Here is a 16,849-nt window from a genome sequence, read left to right as displayed (position 1 = left end):
GAGCGATTAAGCACAGCACTGTATAGCACAGAGAACTATATCCGATATTCTGTGATAATGGAAGAGAATGTGGAAAAGAATATATATGTATAACTGAGTCATTTTGCTGTTTACAGCAGAAATTAACACAGCATTATAAATCAACTATACTCCAATTTAAAAAAATAAATAAATGTATTTTATCTGAATCCTCATAAAAAGACTTCTGACCTGAACAGTCTTATTCTCTTTATTTAGAGATGAGGAAAAATGGATTTGCTCCTGGAGATTCTGAGAAGCCACTGTGGGTTCCTCAGCAAAGGAGGGAGTGGGGGGAGGAGAGAAACAGGAGTGGGATCTGGATAGGTGGAGTGAGAGGGAGCAGCCCTCCAAAGTCTGGGAGACTGCATCCTACTGGTGCCAGTGCAGCCCCTCTGTGAAGAGAGTTTTAAAGGTGAAAAAACAAACAAACAGATATTTAAATCGAAAATTGAAATGTATTGCCCGAGGCCATAAAACCAGCAAGGTGAGCAGGAAAGTCTTGACCGTGGGGGGTAATCATCCAACCTAGCAATACAACTAAATAGCTCATCTCTCTAATCACAAGATGCCTTTTGGAGTCAGAAACCCCATAAATAAATCCAAGTATCCCTTTCTGATCTCCAGGCAAACAAATGGAATTAGCACATCAAAGGCTTGGGTCCCTGTACTGTATGTAAGTAATCCTGCCCCAAGGTGGGAGGTGGGGCAGATGGAAGATCCAGGAGTTCAGAAATGGTTAACTCACTTATTTCTTGGGCTCCCTTCCTGACCAGATGTGTGACTCAGGAAAACTTACCTAACCTCTCTGAGCCTACCTCATAAACTTGTTATGAGGATGAAATGAAAATGATGTTATCATTGTTGAGTGGTTTATATGTGCCAATCCCAGTTCCAAGATCATTTCTTACATTCACTCAATTCTCCCGATAACATACTTCTTAAATGAGTTACTGCTGCTGCTGCTGCAGTCGTGCCCGACTCTGTGCGACCCCATAGACGGCAGCCCACCAGGCTCCCCCGTCCCTGGGATTCTCCAGGCAAGAACACTGGAGTGGCTTGCCATTTCCTTCTCCAATGCCTGAAAGTGAAAAATGAAATCGAAGTCGTTCAGTCATGTCTGACTCTTAGCGACCCCATGGACTGCAGCCTACCAGGCTCCTCTGTCCATGGGATTTTCCAGGCAAGAGTACTGGAGTGGGGTGCCATTGCCTTCTCCATAAACAAGTTACTAATACATTACATAATGATTAAAATGATTATAGGAAATCTATCTAGCAACATAGGAGACACATTATATTAAGTAGTAATAACAATCAAAATAACAAGAAAAATTTTGGGAATTCCCTGGCAGACCAGTGATTAGGAATCCGCACTTTCACTGCTCTGGGCCTAGATTCAACCCCTGGTTGAGGAACTAAGATCCCACAAGTCCTGAGGTGTGGCTAAAAAAAAAATAAGCAACAAATAAATTTCAAAATACTGTCTACTCTAAGTCAACATTCAAATTCCTGAATGCAAGGATGAAAAGAGAAAGTGGAAAAATGAACCCTCAATTTTTGGTGGAATTGTGCATGGTCCATTATGTCTTTCGGAGAAGGCAATGGCAACCCACTCCAGTACTCTTGCCTGGAAAATCCCTTGGACAGAGGAGCCTGGTAGGCTGCAGTCCATGGGGTCGCGAAGAGTTGGACACAACTGAAGCGACTTAGCAGCAGCAGCAGCAGCAGCAGCAGCATTATGTCTTTGGTTGCTGTTACATAATGAATTTTTCCAGAAATGAAATTTTTATTTATAATATTTATATATAACTATACAAGAACAATTGAATAGGGTTTGAGAAGCAAACATACATACATATAGACACACGTGTATCCCCAGCTCAATCCGGATGCCCCCTGGTGTCCTCACTTTGGGCTTCCCTGGTGGCTCAGATTTGTAAAGAATCTGCCTGCAATGCAGAAGACCTGGGTTCAGTCTCTGGGTCGGGAAGATCCCCTGGAGAAGGGAATGGCAACCTTCTCCAGTACTCTTGCCTGGAGAACTCCATGGACCGAAGGACTCCATGGGTTACAGTCCATGGGGTTGCAAAGAGTCAGACACAACTGAGAGACTAACAGCTTCACTTTCACATAGCTATAGCTATTTAATCACATATAATTGCATCTATAGTTATTTAATTACGTCTCTATACAAATATATAGAGATATATGTATATACGCATATATATATAAATTATATATATATATATATATATATATATATAAAAATTACATTTGTGTATTTGTTTTTCTATCTCCCAAACCCTGTTCTTATCACTTTCTCCTCTGAGGAAAACTTTACCAGGAGGCAAATTCTGCGGGCAGGCAAATACTGCTGTGAGGGCTTGATCTCACATTTTTGTGAATCATAGACCCTTTGAAGATCCCAGGAATGCCTGTTACTCTCAATGCAGGGAAACACACACACCCAGAACCCAGAAGGTAGGTGGCTTTCTCTTCATGGGAGCTCATAGCTGTTCCCACAATCCACCCCCTTGAGCCTCTGTGGTTCACAGCTTAGGAATCCATGTTTTCATTTAGAAATCTATCCCTTTTTATTTTCCAGTAAATATTGATTGAGCACCTATTATGCACCAGATGGACCCTGTCTTGAGACATTAAAGTGTCACCTCATGGCATTCACAGGGGATCATTAACCCCCTTTTTATCTGCTTCTGACCTTTCCCTGTGAAAATAGCAGGAGAGATAGAGGGGTAGCTCACATCTAAGGGATACTTTGCTGATTATAAAGGACTTTCTAACATATTCCTTGATGTAGGCTTGTGGCCACAGGGTAAGTAGATACTACTATTATCTCTGTGCAACAAAAAGGTACATTAAAAGTTGGAGAAGGTGGAATGGATGACAGATTTATCTGCATGTAGAGGAGACAAAATTCTGCACCCAGGGGCTTGTTTTAGACGGCAGAGATCACAAGCGATCTTATCGGTTACTGGATAAGGCCAGAGCTTGAATTCAGACCCCAGCAGGTTCTGTGTTACCTTAGGCAAGTTTCTTTAACTCTCTGAGCCTGTGTTTCCTTATGAAAACCGGTGACATCATGGATGTAGAAAACAAAATATGATTGCCAGGGGATAAGGGGGGTGGGGAGGGACAAGTTAGAAGATTGGGACTAACATATATATAATACTGTATATTAAATAGATAACTAATAAGACACTGCTGTATAGGACAGGGAACTCTGTGCTCTGTGATGGTCTGTATGGGAAAAGAAACTTAAAAACAAACAAACCCCACGAAATTCTCCTGACAATTTTAAATGGAATTTTCTGAATCTATAGACCATTTTAGGAAGAATTTACATCTTAACAGTATTGAATCTGCCAATTTATAATCATGGTATGTTTTCTTATATGTTGTGTACTTTTAATGTGGAAGTGTTGCATATCTTTTGTTAAATTCCTTTTAAATGATATTCTAGTTTTTGATGTTTCTGTGTCAGATTTTAATTTTATTTTCCAATGATTTGCTGATAGCTAATAAACATTAAACTGGTTTTTGAAAAAAAAAAGAAGAAGAAAAGAAAACCAGAGACAGGAGTAACATTGACTCATTAATAAAAACAGCAGAACAATAGGGACAGTATTAATACCCAGTAGTCTATGATGTTTTATGATGATAAAATGTTCATGGCAAGAAATTTCCCCAATCTGGAACACATAGAGAATGCTCAAGGCAGGAAAACAAAAAAAGAAATTAATAAATGAAAAAAAAATTTTTTTAGGTAAGGTGGTAAATCTCACCCCTTTGATATTTTTCCCCCCCATTGGTATGGAAAGTTTGGGTTGAATTTTGACAATTCTTCTTCTAGACCCCCTGAACCAAACCCTTACTGTCATAAGAATTGTCGTAAGTAGTTTTTAATGAGTGAAATTATTCTTTTTTCTTGATCCAGGTATCATTTTGCACATCTAAAGCAGGGCCTGTCTAACCACTGGGCATAGTGGACACCCTTTCCCAGATGACCCCAAGAGAGTAGAGCGGGGTCGATCTTGCCAAGTTAAAATGAATGCCTGGGCTTCTCTGGTGGCTCACTGGTAGAGAATCCACCTGCCAAAGCAAGAGACGTGGGTTTGACCCCTGGTCCAGGAAGATCCCACATGCCGAGGAGCCACTACACCCGTGCTCCACAACCACTGAGCCTGTGCTCTAGGGCCCGGGAAACACAACTACCGAAGCCCGTGGGCCCTGGAGCCCACGCTCCGTAACAAGAGAAGCCACCGAAATGAGAAACCTGCAAGCCACAGCTAGAGAGCAGTCTCCACTCACTGCAACTAGGGAAAAACCCATGCAGCAGCGAAGAACCAGCAGAGCTGTAAACAAATAAATAAAATTATTTTAAAAAGATAAAATGAATAAATGCTTAAATGTCAACAAAGTGTAATTTTATGTGAACTTGCCAAGGCATACAAAATTGTATTTATTACGTAATGTCTGTACATTCTAAGATATGGGGTGAAGGCCCCCAAAAGTCAGAATGTGAGACGTTATGCCCCAAGTAATGATAATTGTTGAAACTAGATGAGCACAAGAGAGTGCATTATATTTGGATATTTGGACATATTTCAGATTTTTCAAAACACTTCAGTAAAAAGGCCCTCACCCTTTGAATTCCAGTTCATTGCCAAGTCATGATTCTCAGACAACTTCTGCTTAGTAAAGTTTGAAATATTTCATTGAGTTCATTCCTCAGATCACTAGCCCTTAAAAGGTGGCTTGAGCTCTCAGGAGACAGAAGATTGGATAAACAAATATTTGTTTCCTGGAACATATCCAAATATAATGAACTCTCTTGTGCTTCTCTTTCAGTTTCAAGAATTATCATAACTTGGGCAGGGACCTTTTCAGCATTCTGACTTTTGGGGAGTCCTCACCTCGTATCTTAAAGTTCACCCATATTTCATAATAAAGACAATTTTGTGCAGTTCCATGAGTTCTGCTTTGGCAAACTGACATAAAATTACACTGTGTCCACATTTACGCATTTATTCATTTTGATTTGGCAAGATCCCCCCTTCCCACGCCATTGCCCGCTTGGCTGATTCACTTCATTGTGAAGCTAGAAACTAACACGACATTTTAAAGCAATTGTATTTCAATAAAAGAAAAGAAAAAAACACCAACAAAGCCCAAATATATGTTTTCTGCTTTTAAAATTCCCGAAGGCACAAGGTCATAGATGAATATATTAGGAAATCTTGGGAGGGGTTTTTCTAAGACTCTGGTGCTATGGTCTCCAATCGGCACAAAGCCATCCCACCCTTGTTTTCAAAGAGAGGTGGTTGCATTTTGATGCCAACCCAGTATCTTTCTTCCCAGGCTGGGAGCTGCCCCCACTTCTCCTGGCAACCCAGTGGCATCAGCTGTCCTCACAATGACATGAGATCTTTATCCCCAATTCAGTCCCCAGCAGGCCAGCTGGGATTGACGAGGAAAGGAAAAAGGTCTCTTTGGATGTTTCCCCTCTGAGTTGGTGCAAGTATGAATTTGTGAAGGTCAGTTTGGTGAAAGGGATCATAAACCTTCAGAATATGCTTATCTTCCCTCCTGACTTTCCAAATCTTGGAATTTCTCCTGGGGAAATCTCTGAGATGGGAATGCTAAAGTGAATGTTACAAAGGTTAAAAGGCAAAAAAAAAAAAAACAAAAACCAACATCACAGTGAAATACTATCACTTGGATAGAATGGTGATATAGCCCTAAAATACATTTTCCAGATTTCACAAGTATTAAAATGAGGGAGGGAGAAGGGCATTGTGGGTAGGGACTTGGAAAAATCTTTTTCCTATTCTAAAGAAATAAATTCAATTACAAAACAAAACACTATTTTTTTGAGGGGAAGCCAAACCATGCATCATGTGGGATCTTAGTTCCCCCACCAAGGATCAAATCCGTGACTCCTACGGTGGAAGTGCAGTCATACCCACTGAACCCCCAGGGAAGCCCCACAAAACAATGATATTTTCACTAAAGACAAAATACACCAGGGTTGTGCTAAGCACCTCAGGGGTGCATTCTTCCAAAAAATCTTTTATCTTTAGATTTCTTTTTTTTGGGGAAAAAACAGTGAGCCCTGTCTACATTTAATAACAAAAGGACAGAGTGATTGGGAAAGAAGTGTCAGAAAAAGTTCTGATTTTGATGCAGGCTCTTACCCTGGTTGAACTGATGCTTTTGAACTGTAGTGTTGGAGAAGACTCGTGAGAGTCCCTTGGACTGCAAGGAGATCAAACCAGTCAATTCTAACGGAGATCAGTCCTGAATATTCATTGGAAAGACTGATGCTGAAGCTGAAACTGCAATACTTTGGCCACCTGATGCAAAGAAGTGATTCTTTGGAAAAGACCCTGATGCTGGGAAAGAATGAAGGCAGGAGGAGAAGGGGACAACAGAGGATGAGATGGTTGGATGGCATCACCGACTCCATGAACATGAGTTTGAGCAAGCTCCGGGAGTTGGTGCCATTATGGACAGGGAAGCCTGGCATGCTGCAGTCCATGGGGTCACAAAGAGTCGGACATGACTGGGTGACTGAACTGAACTGAACTTACCCTGGTTGTCTACAGTTTTTAGATTTTTGCCTCTAATGTCATCTCCTGGAGGGTCTTCTGGTCCCCCTCTGCCTAAGCGGCCCCTCTCACACATCAGTCTGTTCAGTCTTCAGAGCACTTATCACAATCTGTAGTTATCAGGTACATTTTTACTTGATTTTCAATCTTCCTGGCCCCTTTAGAATTTAAGCTGTGACCTTGACCGTTCATGGCTACAAGGCCCAAGAAACTATATATAACGCACAAAGTATGAGGAGCAATGTATTAAATATTGTAGAAGGAACAAATCAGACAAGGACTGTATGAATGGCTGAGTGTATGAGTGAATGAATGAAGAAAGAAGGAGGGAGTAAATGAACGAGTGAATGACTGTTGCTGCTGCCACTGCTACTGCTAAGTCGCTTCAGTCGTGTCCGACTCTGTGCGACCCCATAGACGGCAGCCCACCAGGCTCCCCCGTCCCTGGGATTCTCCAGGCAAGAACACTGGAGTGGGTTGCCATTTCCTTCTCCAATGCATCAAAGTGAAAAGTGAAAGTGAAGTCCCTCGGTTGTGTCCGACTCTTTGCAACCCCATGGACTGTAGCCCACCAGGCTCCTCCATCCATGGGATTTTCCAGGCAAGAGTACTGGAGTAGGGTGCCATTGCCTTCTGTGGAATGACTGTTAGGTGAGTCAATAAATGAGTAAGTGAATGAGTGAATGAATATCTGCAAAAATGGTTAGGTGGTTGAGTAAACGAGCAGGTCAGCACATGACTTAGTGAAGGAGTGAGTGAATGAATGAATGAATGGCTTAGTGAGTAAAATAGTAAACGAATGAGTGAATTAGGAAGTGAATGAATGCGCGACTAGATGAGTGTATAAAAATGGTTGGATTTCATTTGCCTTGATTCGCTCTGTGATTGTGGCGGTGTCATGTGACTTCTCCAAGCCCATTTTCTAATGTGCAAAGTGAGGTTTACGCCTGATGGAAAGGAGTGAAGTTTCTAGAGGAAAGTTTCCGAAGGACTCGGCTCATACTCTGCTCTTGGTAAAAAGGAAGGTGCTGTCAGATTCTTGTTAGAACAAAATGCTGCCCAAGAACTTTGCTAGAATCTGAATTGGAAACATGGCACCGTTTTCTAAGGTGATGGCAATGACAGGAAATTGATAACAGAACTGCACATTCCCAGGGTGACCTCTCCAGGACTGCATTTGTGTTTTGTTTTGTTTTTGGGCACATCATGGGGCAGGCAGGCTCTTTTTCCCTGACCAGGGATCGAACCTGTGCCCCCTGCAACGGAAGAGTGGAATCTTAACCTCCGGACCACCAGGAAAGTCCCAAGATCGCATTTTAATACGTATACAGGAAATGCGATCTGTCAGAACGGTAGGCTGTAGCCCTTGAGGGCAAGCCCTGCTGAGTGCCTGCAGCAAACCTTATCCGCCATTTAAATCTGAATCGATCAGTTGGCAAACAATTGAATTTCTCAGCTGAAGTCTGGAAATTGAGGATTCTAGGTGAGTGGATCTAGCTGGCATACTCTTACATGCAGAAGACAAAACCTGAAAAAGCTGATTCTGTGAATTCCTAATAATAAAAAGAACAGTGACAAAGGCTAGATGCCAGATGCTGGTATAGCCACTTTAGATGTATTAAAACTCCAAGTCTGTACACAGGGTTATAGCATGGTGTGTGAAAATGATGGATTCAGAGAGGTGAGTGACTGGCTCAAGGACACACAGCAAGAAAGCTAAAAAGCTGGGTTTTAAATGCAGATCCTCTGAAAGAATTATATTCTCTAGGCCAGTGTTTTTCAGACTTTTTAGTATTGTACCTCTTAAGGAAATTTTTTAGACATTTTTTTCCTAATGACCCCGAGCCCCAGGAAACGTTAATATTACAGATACTGTGACATTAAAAGGAAACGTTAATATTACAGATACTGTAATATTAAACACTGCACATCTGTATATGTACTGTATGTGTATACTTTCTTACACAGAGTAAGATTTTTGGCCCCACCCAGAGTCAGTTTTAACCCTCCTTGAGAATGTTTGCTCTATATTGCCTTCCTCAGCCAGGGGCTCACTGCCCTCCTTCATGTTATTAGCCTGGCTTGAGGGGAGCTGGAGGGGGTGGGTATTGTGGTTGCCATGCTCCCCTCCAAAATGCAGATCCGGGTCATCTAAAGTTCCCATCTCGAATACACATTAAGCCATTTTCATCCAGAAATAGTATTTGGTCCCTAATACCAGCTATTTGGGCTTCCCAGGTGGCTCAGTGGTAAAGAATCTGCCTGCCAATGCAGGAGATGCAGGTAGACATGGGTTCAATCCCTGGGTTGGGAAGATAGCCCTGGAGAAGGAAATGGCAACCCATTCCCAGAATTGTTGCCTAGAGCATCCCATGGACAGAGGAGCCTGGAGGGCTACAGTCCATGGGGTTGCACAGAGTCGGACACAACTGACCGTGCACACACACACGCATGCACACACACACACACCAGCCATTTATTATCGCTGAGTCCATTCCTTGACCTCAGCATCTCAATCTCATGTTTTGAAATTTCACGGATAGAATCAAGGAGCAGGGAGATTTTCCAAAAACAAAGTGGACATTTTTTTTAAAAACAAAAGAATGAACAGTGTGGATGCTTTTTGATTCTGAGTCAAAACTTCATGGCCTTAAGTCCTCAGGAGGCCCAAGGGGGATCGTGCAAACCCCCCACCCCTTGCCTTCCACTAATCCCTGGAGACTCAGGGGTCTGTCTGAAGTGGTCTTCAAGAGCCTCTGGGGTGGCGGGGTGCCTCACTGGGGACCCACTTGAGCCTCCCGGCCGGCCATGCACAATAAGGCTGCATTCTTGCTTGATTTCCGCTCAGCCCGGCTCTCTCTGACCCTGAGACGAGGGACCACAAACAAGGCTCTTATTGGAGGGGCTGACATGGTGAGGCCAGCTTTTGTGCCTCCGCAGTTCCAGTAGGATCTCCCCCCACCGGCCCCCTGCTCTCAGCCACTTCCTCCCCACTCCTGTGAACTGATGTCAGCTCCAGAAAGAATGGGATTGTTCTCTGGGACTGCCCGGCGGCAGGGCCCATGGTCCCTGCCTGGGAGAGGGAGCGGGTGTGGAATAGGAAGCACCCACCATCCACCACCCCGAAGATGGAAAACTCATTAAACGTCTTGCCAAAGACGCCCTCATCCGCAGGCGCCCATTCCGACGTTCGAGCGAACAAAGCTGGCATTCCTGATGAGGACGGGGGGAACGTTTGCAGTCCCTTCTGAGCTCGTAAAAAAACAGGACGGGACAGAAAGGAAGTGGAACAGGGAGGGTGGGAGTGGGGGTCAGAGGGGGCTAGTTTTGAAGTCTAACCTTGGCTACCAATGTGTGCCCGCCCTATTTTCTCTGAGGTCTCATGGCCTTCAGCCAGTGAAACAGCATCTCCGTGGGTGCCAGGGGACTTTGATGTGAAACACGAGGAATCTTTTAGGAAACAGAAGCTAACTGAAATTCAGCCTGGAATCTTAACTGTGTGAGGTGGCTGAGGGCCTCGGGAATTCCACTGGCCCAGTGTACCCATTTCACAGTGATGAACGTGGAGGTCGGGAGGAAAAGAAGGAACTTACCTGAAGCTCCTTCCCGGACCTCAACTTCTGGTAGACCCTAGGTGCCTCATGTACGACTGTTTCCACAATAGGCTTCTTCTTTTTAAATGTTTATTTCTTTATTTGGCTGCACCAGGTCTTAGCTGCAACACTTGGGATCTTTGATCTTTTCAGCATGCAGAATCTTAAGCAGCCTGTGGAATCTTTAGTTTCAGTATGCAAAGTCTTAGTTGCAGCATGTGGCATCAGCTCCCTGATCAGGGATTAAACCCATGTCCCCCTGCGTTGGGAGCATGGAGTCTTAGCCACTGGACCACCAGGGAAGTCCCCCACAACAGGCTTCTTCTACCCAAAGCTCTCCATTGTATGTCACATCTTTGTGGAACAAGTAGAGAAATCTGCTCTTTGGTGACACTCAGAGATGCTGAGAAAACCTCTGGGAATTGAATTCACTTCATAACTTCACTCCATCTGGTGGGCGGCCATCTGCAAGCCAAGGAAAGAGGCCTCAGGAGAAACTATCCCTGCCCACTCCTTGATCTTGGACTTCCAGCCCGCAAAGCTGTAAGATAATACGTTTGTGCTGTTGAAGCTCCCCAGTCTGTGGTCCTGTCTTACAGCAGCCCAAGCAAAACAAAAACCCTCAGTGTTGAGCTCACTTGTTGTATGATGTCTGCCTTAATCTTCCTGGTGACCCTGAGAGTGGGGGATTGTATTTTAGTCACTAAGTTGCATCTGACTCTTTGCAACCCCAGAGACTGGAGCCCACCAGGCTCCTCTGTCCATGGAATTTCCCAGGCAAGAATACTGAAGTGGGTTTCCATTTCCTCCTCCAGGGGCTCTTCCCCACCCAGGGATCAAACCCGTGTGTCCTGCATCCCAGGAGGTTTCTTTACCACTTGAGCCACCTGGGAAGCCCTGAGAGGGGCATAGCATTTCTCTTTTCTAAGTAGGAGGGCTTCCCAGGTGGCGCTAATGGTAAAGAAGCTGCCTGCCAGTACAGGAGATGCCGGAGACAAGGGTTTGATCCCTGGGTCGGAAGATCTCCTGGAGGAGGGCATAGCAACCCACTCCAGTATTCTTGGCTGGAGAATCTCATGGACAGAGGAGCCTAGCGGGGTGACCATAGGATCACAAAAGAGTCAGGCACCATTGAAGCGACTTAGCACGCTAAGTAGGAAAACAGAAGACTGGTTGTCTGCCTGGAGAAGGACAGATTTTGAAACTGGCAACGTGGTGATGGACAGAGAATAAGGAAGAGGCGTACACAGAGGGGAGGGGAGGACCAGGGGGCCAACTGAGAAGCTGTGTCATGTACAGATGGCAAAGAGCAGGAACCTACGAGTACGCTGATGGGAAGATGGCCAGAGATGCCGGGGGAGAACCAGAGGGCCTGGGGGTCATGGGAACTGAAGGGAGAAAGAGGCGTGGAGAAGGCATGGTCACCAGGATCAGTGGAGCCAGGAGGACAGAAGACAAGGCCATGACCTCGAGCAGCTTTAGTCCAGTGCCGAACGTGGCAGCAGTGGATTTAGTGCCAAGAGATGGAGGCTGATCCCTCAGCAATTCCTTTCCAGGAATATACTTAGTTTGACTTAATCTTGGAGCAGGGACTTTTACACGTTTGGGAAGAAGGGCAGGGGTGCTCAGTCTGAGAATTTGACGAAAACCCTGGACCATCTCCCTCGAAAAATGCCCCTCTGTGCAATCACCCGCCACCTTTGCCTACGATGCCAGGGGGTCATAGATCCAATAAACCAGAGGCCGGGGGGAAGAAACCTAATCATCCAAATATTAGAGCTGGGGTTCAATGCCTTCCTTCCTGTTCTTTTCAAAGCCTCTTTTGACTCAAAAAGAAGAAAATATTAGTGGTCTTTTTTTTTTTCACTGCTAAACATGACTTATGAATGAGATTTGAGTCCCCTGGAGGGATTATCAATACCTCTAAATGGTTCAGGTTTTCTTTGGAATTACTCAAGGAAACTAAAAAAAAAAAAAAAAAAAAACCAATACCAAGGCCAGGGCCTGTCCCCAAAACTCTGATTCCACCAGTCTGAGGCTGAATACAAATCTGACGTGTGTTTGTGGGGAGGACAGCTGCTCCAAATGAGAGGTTGTCATAGACGCGAAGTCATCAGAGATAATACACCTGCTGAATTTTCATCGTCTCTGTCCCTGTTTTGATCCACACTCAACATTCGTATCTTCCTTTACGCTTGCTGAGTTGGTCTTGTTTTTTACTGAACACTGTGTTCTCTGGCCCTGAAATGGCTTCAGGTCCTGACATAAAACCTTGACCTTCCCGGCCCTTCCTTTGCTTATCTCTAAGTGAGGGGTAAGCCTGCCAACCTCCTGCTTCCCCGAGTGGCGTGAGCAGCAGCGATAAATAAATAAGAAAAGAGGCAAGAAGCTTATGTCCTCGGGGGCTCCTGGTTCTACTTGTTGTCACCGGACCCCAGCTTGCCTTACTCCAGACTCTGTTTTCTTTTGAAGTAAACGACCGCCGTCTATAAAACTTTAATGCAGGGATTTCCCATTGTTGGGGTGTCCGTGAGGCACAGACTTTCTGTTTCACTGTGTGTACACTAACCGACCAGGAGAAGGAACTGACTGGGAGGTCTGGGAGTTGTTGGCTGGTTTCTGGAAATGCACGGGCTTACGTCCACTGGAGCAGACAGTCTCTTAGACTCCATCCCTGATAATAATGGCAGGCGGGCATTGGACTTCCTCTATGTCAGTCCCGGACTCTCTGTTGTATCTATATTATCTCCCAACAACCCCATAAAGCAAGGATTACTATCAACCCTGTTTTAAGAGCAGAGAAATGAAGGTTCCTGCAGCTGAAGCTTTTTTTTTCCTCCTAAGGAAACTGGAAAAGGGGTGAGGTGGGGGGATGGGAGGGAAAGGAGGGAGTGGGGGTGTTGGGAGGGTGGGGGTGGAGGGTAAGGATGGAGGAGGGTACAAAATGACTCCACAATTCATGCTCTTCTTCTCAGAAATTAGAGAAGGTTTATTTTCAGTTTTTAAAAACTCCTCTACCATTTCCTTTGGACAAATCCACATGATTATTGATTCGAATTTCTCAAAGCCAAAACTCCCCTGTCTAAAGATGTCAAGGAAACTAGTCTGGCAAACAAAAAGCATGAAAGAGAAATAAAAAATCCTCCTTTTTGTGCCTTGTTTTCTTCTCTAACGGGCGCGCGTACACACACACACACACACACACACACACACACACACAGAGGTGTGCAACACTCTTGTGGCTTTGATGTTTTCTACGTGGGGAGCGTTTCCACTGTCAAATTGCTGGGGGGTGGAGTGTGCCTCCGGGATGGGGTTTTGATGGAAACACAAAGGTTATTGACCTCAAACACAAATTGGCTTGGCCCTCTAGAGTTTGCCCGGCTTCTAGCCTGCTCTCCTTAGCTACCGGGGCCCTGTTAAACCCGGGACAAAACAAACAGGGGCTGTCGGGAGAATTGCCTCTTCAAGGGCACAATGAGAAGGAGAAGTGGAAACAATTACGCCAATAATTCAGACCGGGATGTTAAAACACTCACCATACAACCCCGACGTTTACCTAAATTATCTGGGTAATTGCCTCCATTTTCAGCTTGGATTTGGATTCTGTAAATCCTGGGGCTTCCAAATGATAAATAAGGAGGCTCTGCCTGAAGCCAAAGCTGAAAGAGAGGGAGGTAAGTCCTCATGGTAGGAAGAACACAGAGGAGGAGCCCCCAAACTTTGTGATGAAGTCACCCTTCGGATGCAAAACCTTGGGCTCAACACTGAAGTTCTTGGAGCCTCTGTTTTCTCCCCTGACCTTCAGAATGAAGGCTGCTATCTGGAATAAGGTGGAAGGAAGGAAGAATGGGAGGGAAGGAGCCAGGGAGGGAAGGAGAGAGAGAGACAGAAATGGTTGTAGCCTCTTTTGTGTTTTGAATCATTACAAGCTGTGGAGAGGAATAAACATGACCTTATGGCACCCCCATTCATACCAAAGCAAAGCAAACCACAAAAAAAGTCACTCAAGGCAGGCCTCAGCCTTTGTCTCCCCTCCCGCAGGCCTCCTGCTCTTCTCTTCCCCGACTGTGAGATCTAAAACAAAGCTGATTCACCTTGAGTCTACACAAGCCCGCACCATTCTCTTCCCTTAGACTCTGATGGTCTGTTATTTTTAAACTTTGTCGGAGATTTTTAAAACCAAAACCGTCTAACTTCACTTTGTGTAATAGGCTCTAGGTTCAACCACCTCATTAGAACTCACTCAAATATCGTATACTAACGCCAATATATGGAATCTAGAAGGATGGTACTGATGATCCTATTTGCAGGTCAGGAATAGAGACTCGGACAGAGAGAACTGACTTACGGATGGGGGAGGAAGGAGAGGGTGAGATGCATGGGGAGAGTAGCATGGAATGTCTATACACTACCATATGCAAAATAGATAGCCAATGGAAATTTGCTGAATGACTCGGGGAACTCAAACTGGGGCTCTGTAACAACCTAGAGGGATGGAAAAGGGTGGGAGGTGGGAGGGAGGTTCAAGAAGGAGGGGACATATGTATACTTATGGCTGATTAGGGCTTCCGAGGTGGCTCAGATAGTAAAGAATCTGCTTGCAATGCAGGAGACCCAGGCTCCATCCCTGGGTTGGGAAGATCCCCTGAAGGAGGGCATGGCTACCCACTCCAGTATTCTTGCCTAGAGAATCCCATGGACAGAGGAGCCTGGAGGGCTACGGTCCAAGGGGTCGCACAGAGTCAGACACAGCATGGCTAATTCATGCTGCTGTATGGAAGAAATCAAACCAATGTAAAGCAATCGTCCTTCAATTAAAAATAAATAACACACACACACACGCAAATTAAGAAAAAAACAACAACAAAAACTACATCTTGCAACTGGTGCCTTTTCTCCAGGACCTGTGCCCCTGCCCTGAGGAGGTAACCTTATTGAGAACCTACTATGTGTTGGGTGTCTCCTCCTGCTGCAGTTCATTTCTATTTCAAAGCAACTTTGAAATAATTACCCTGAGCTTCATGTAACACATTTTGAGTCCAACCCAGGCCGGGAGGCATTTTTTTTTTTTTTTTGGTTTCCCCAAAGCAATTCGGGAGACCTGAGTTCGATCCAGGTCTGGGAAGGTTCGATCCAGATCTTCCAGAACTGGGAAGATCCCCTGGAGAAGGGAAAGGCTACCCACTCCAGTATTCTTGCCTGGAGAATTCCATGGACTGTATAGTCCATGGGGTCGCAAAGAGTCAGACACAGCTGAGCAACTTTCACTTAAAAAGAAAGAGCTTCCCTGATAGCTCTGTTGGTAAAGAATCCACCTGCAGTGTAGGAGACCCTGGTTAAACTCCTGGGTTGGGAAGATCCACTGGAGAAGGGATAGGCTACCCACTCCAGTATTCTTGGGCTTCCCTGGTGGCTCAGCTGGTAAAGAATCTTCCTATAATGTGGGAGACCTGGGTATGATCCCTGGATTAGGAAGATCCCCTGGAGAAGGGAAAGGCTACCCACTCTAGTATTCTGGCCTGGAGAATTCAACGGATTGTATCGTCCACGGGGTTGCAAAGAGTCAGACACAACTGAGCGACTTTCATTTCACTTCACTTCAAAGGCCTCCAGACTTTCTCCGGATTTGTAGCGCTGTTTTCCATTTTGAAAAATCAGGGGGTAGTAGCCAACCTTTTCTTTAGACATGAGGCCAGCAAACTTTTTCTGCAAGAGGCCACAGAAAGAAAATTTTTGACTCTACAAGTCACAGGGTCTCTTGTCGAAACAATTCAATCTGGCAGCCATAATGTGTAACTGAATGGGTGCGGCTGGATTCCAATGAAACTTGATTTCTGAATACTAAAATTTGAATATCAAGTCATCGGCACACGAAGTATTCTTCCTTTGATTCCCCCACTCCCAACTATTTAAAAGTGCAAAAACCATTTCTAGCTTACAGGCCACATGAAACACAGGTGGGTCACAGGACCTGGTTCTTTCTTCTGACATCTGTATCTTACTTACAAGGGGTGGCCACGAAGCTAGATTTACTGGGATGCAAATCTGATGAGAACAGAGATCGTGTCTCAGACACAGCTATTTGCTTAATAAATAAATGGGTAAATGAATGACTCTTTCCCCTTGAAAGTCTTGAAAAAGCGCCCTGCACTTCCCACAATGGACCAGCAGATGGCGGCAAAGGAACAGCCAAGCAAAGGCGCTAGAGTGGTGGCCGTGAGCCGCTTTTATTTCTGATTCTTCCTCCCCTGAGCTCTGCAAAACAGGTAGCTCGAATTTTTTTTTGCCCCAGCCCGAAGGAAAAAGCAAGAGTTAGTGTTGATTGACTGTACAGTCCTCCCTTCCTGTTTGAGCTTTCTCACCTCCCCTGCTCTAACTCAGAAACCAAGATGTATCAAGAAATCTAAGGAAATAACACTAGAGAGGATTTTATGTCAAATAAACCCAGAGCAGAAATGGCCTGTTTATTAACAAATAGAAAACAAAACAAAAACGCTGAGTCTTCATCTCCCTGAGTCAGGTCCAGGCTTTTGCCAAACGCTGGTCACACCATGCACACTTTTCTTGTGATTTCCCTTCGGGAAAGTCTTGGGGGCAAGTTTGG

This window comes from Bos grunniens, chromosome 17, assembly GCF_055505025.1.
Source record: "Bos grunniens cultivar Pamir isolate PY7600 chromosome 17, Bosgru_T2T1.0, whole genome shotgun sequence".
In the NCBI taxonomy this organism is placed as follows: domain Eukaryota; kingdom Metazoa; phylum Chordata; class Mammalia; order Artiodactyla; family Bovidae; genus Bos; species Bos grunniens.
This window is presented reverse-complemented; position numbering follows the sequence as displayed.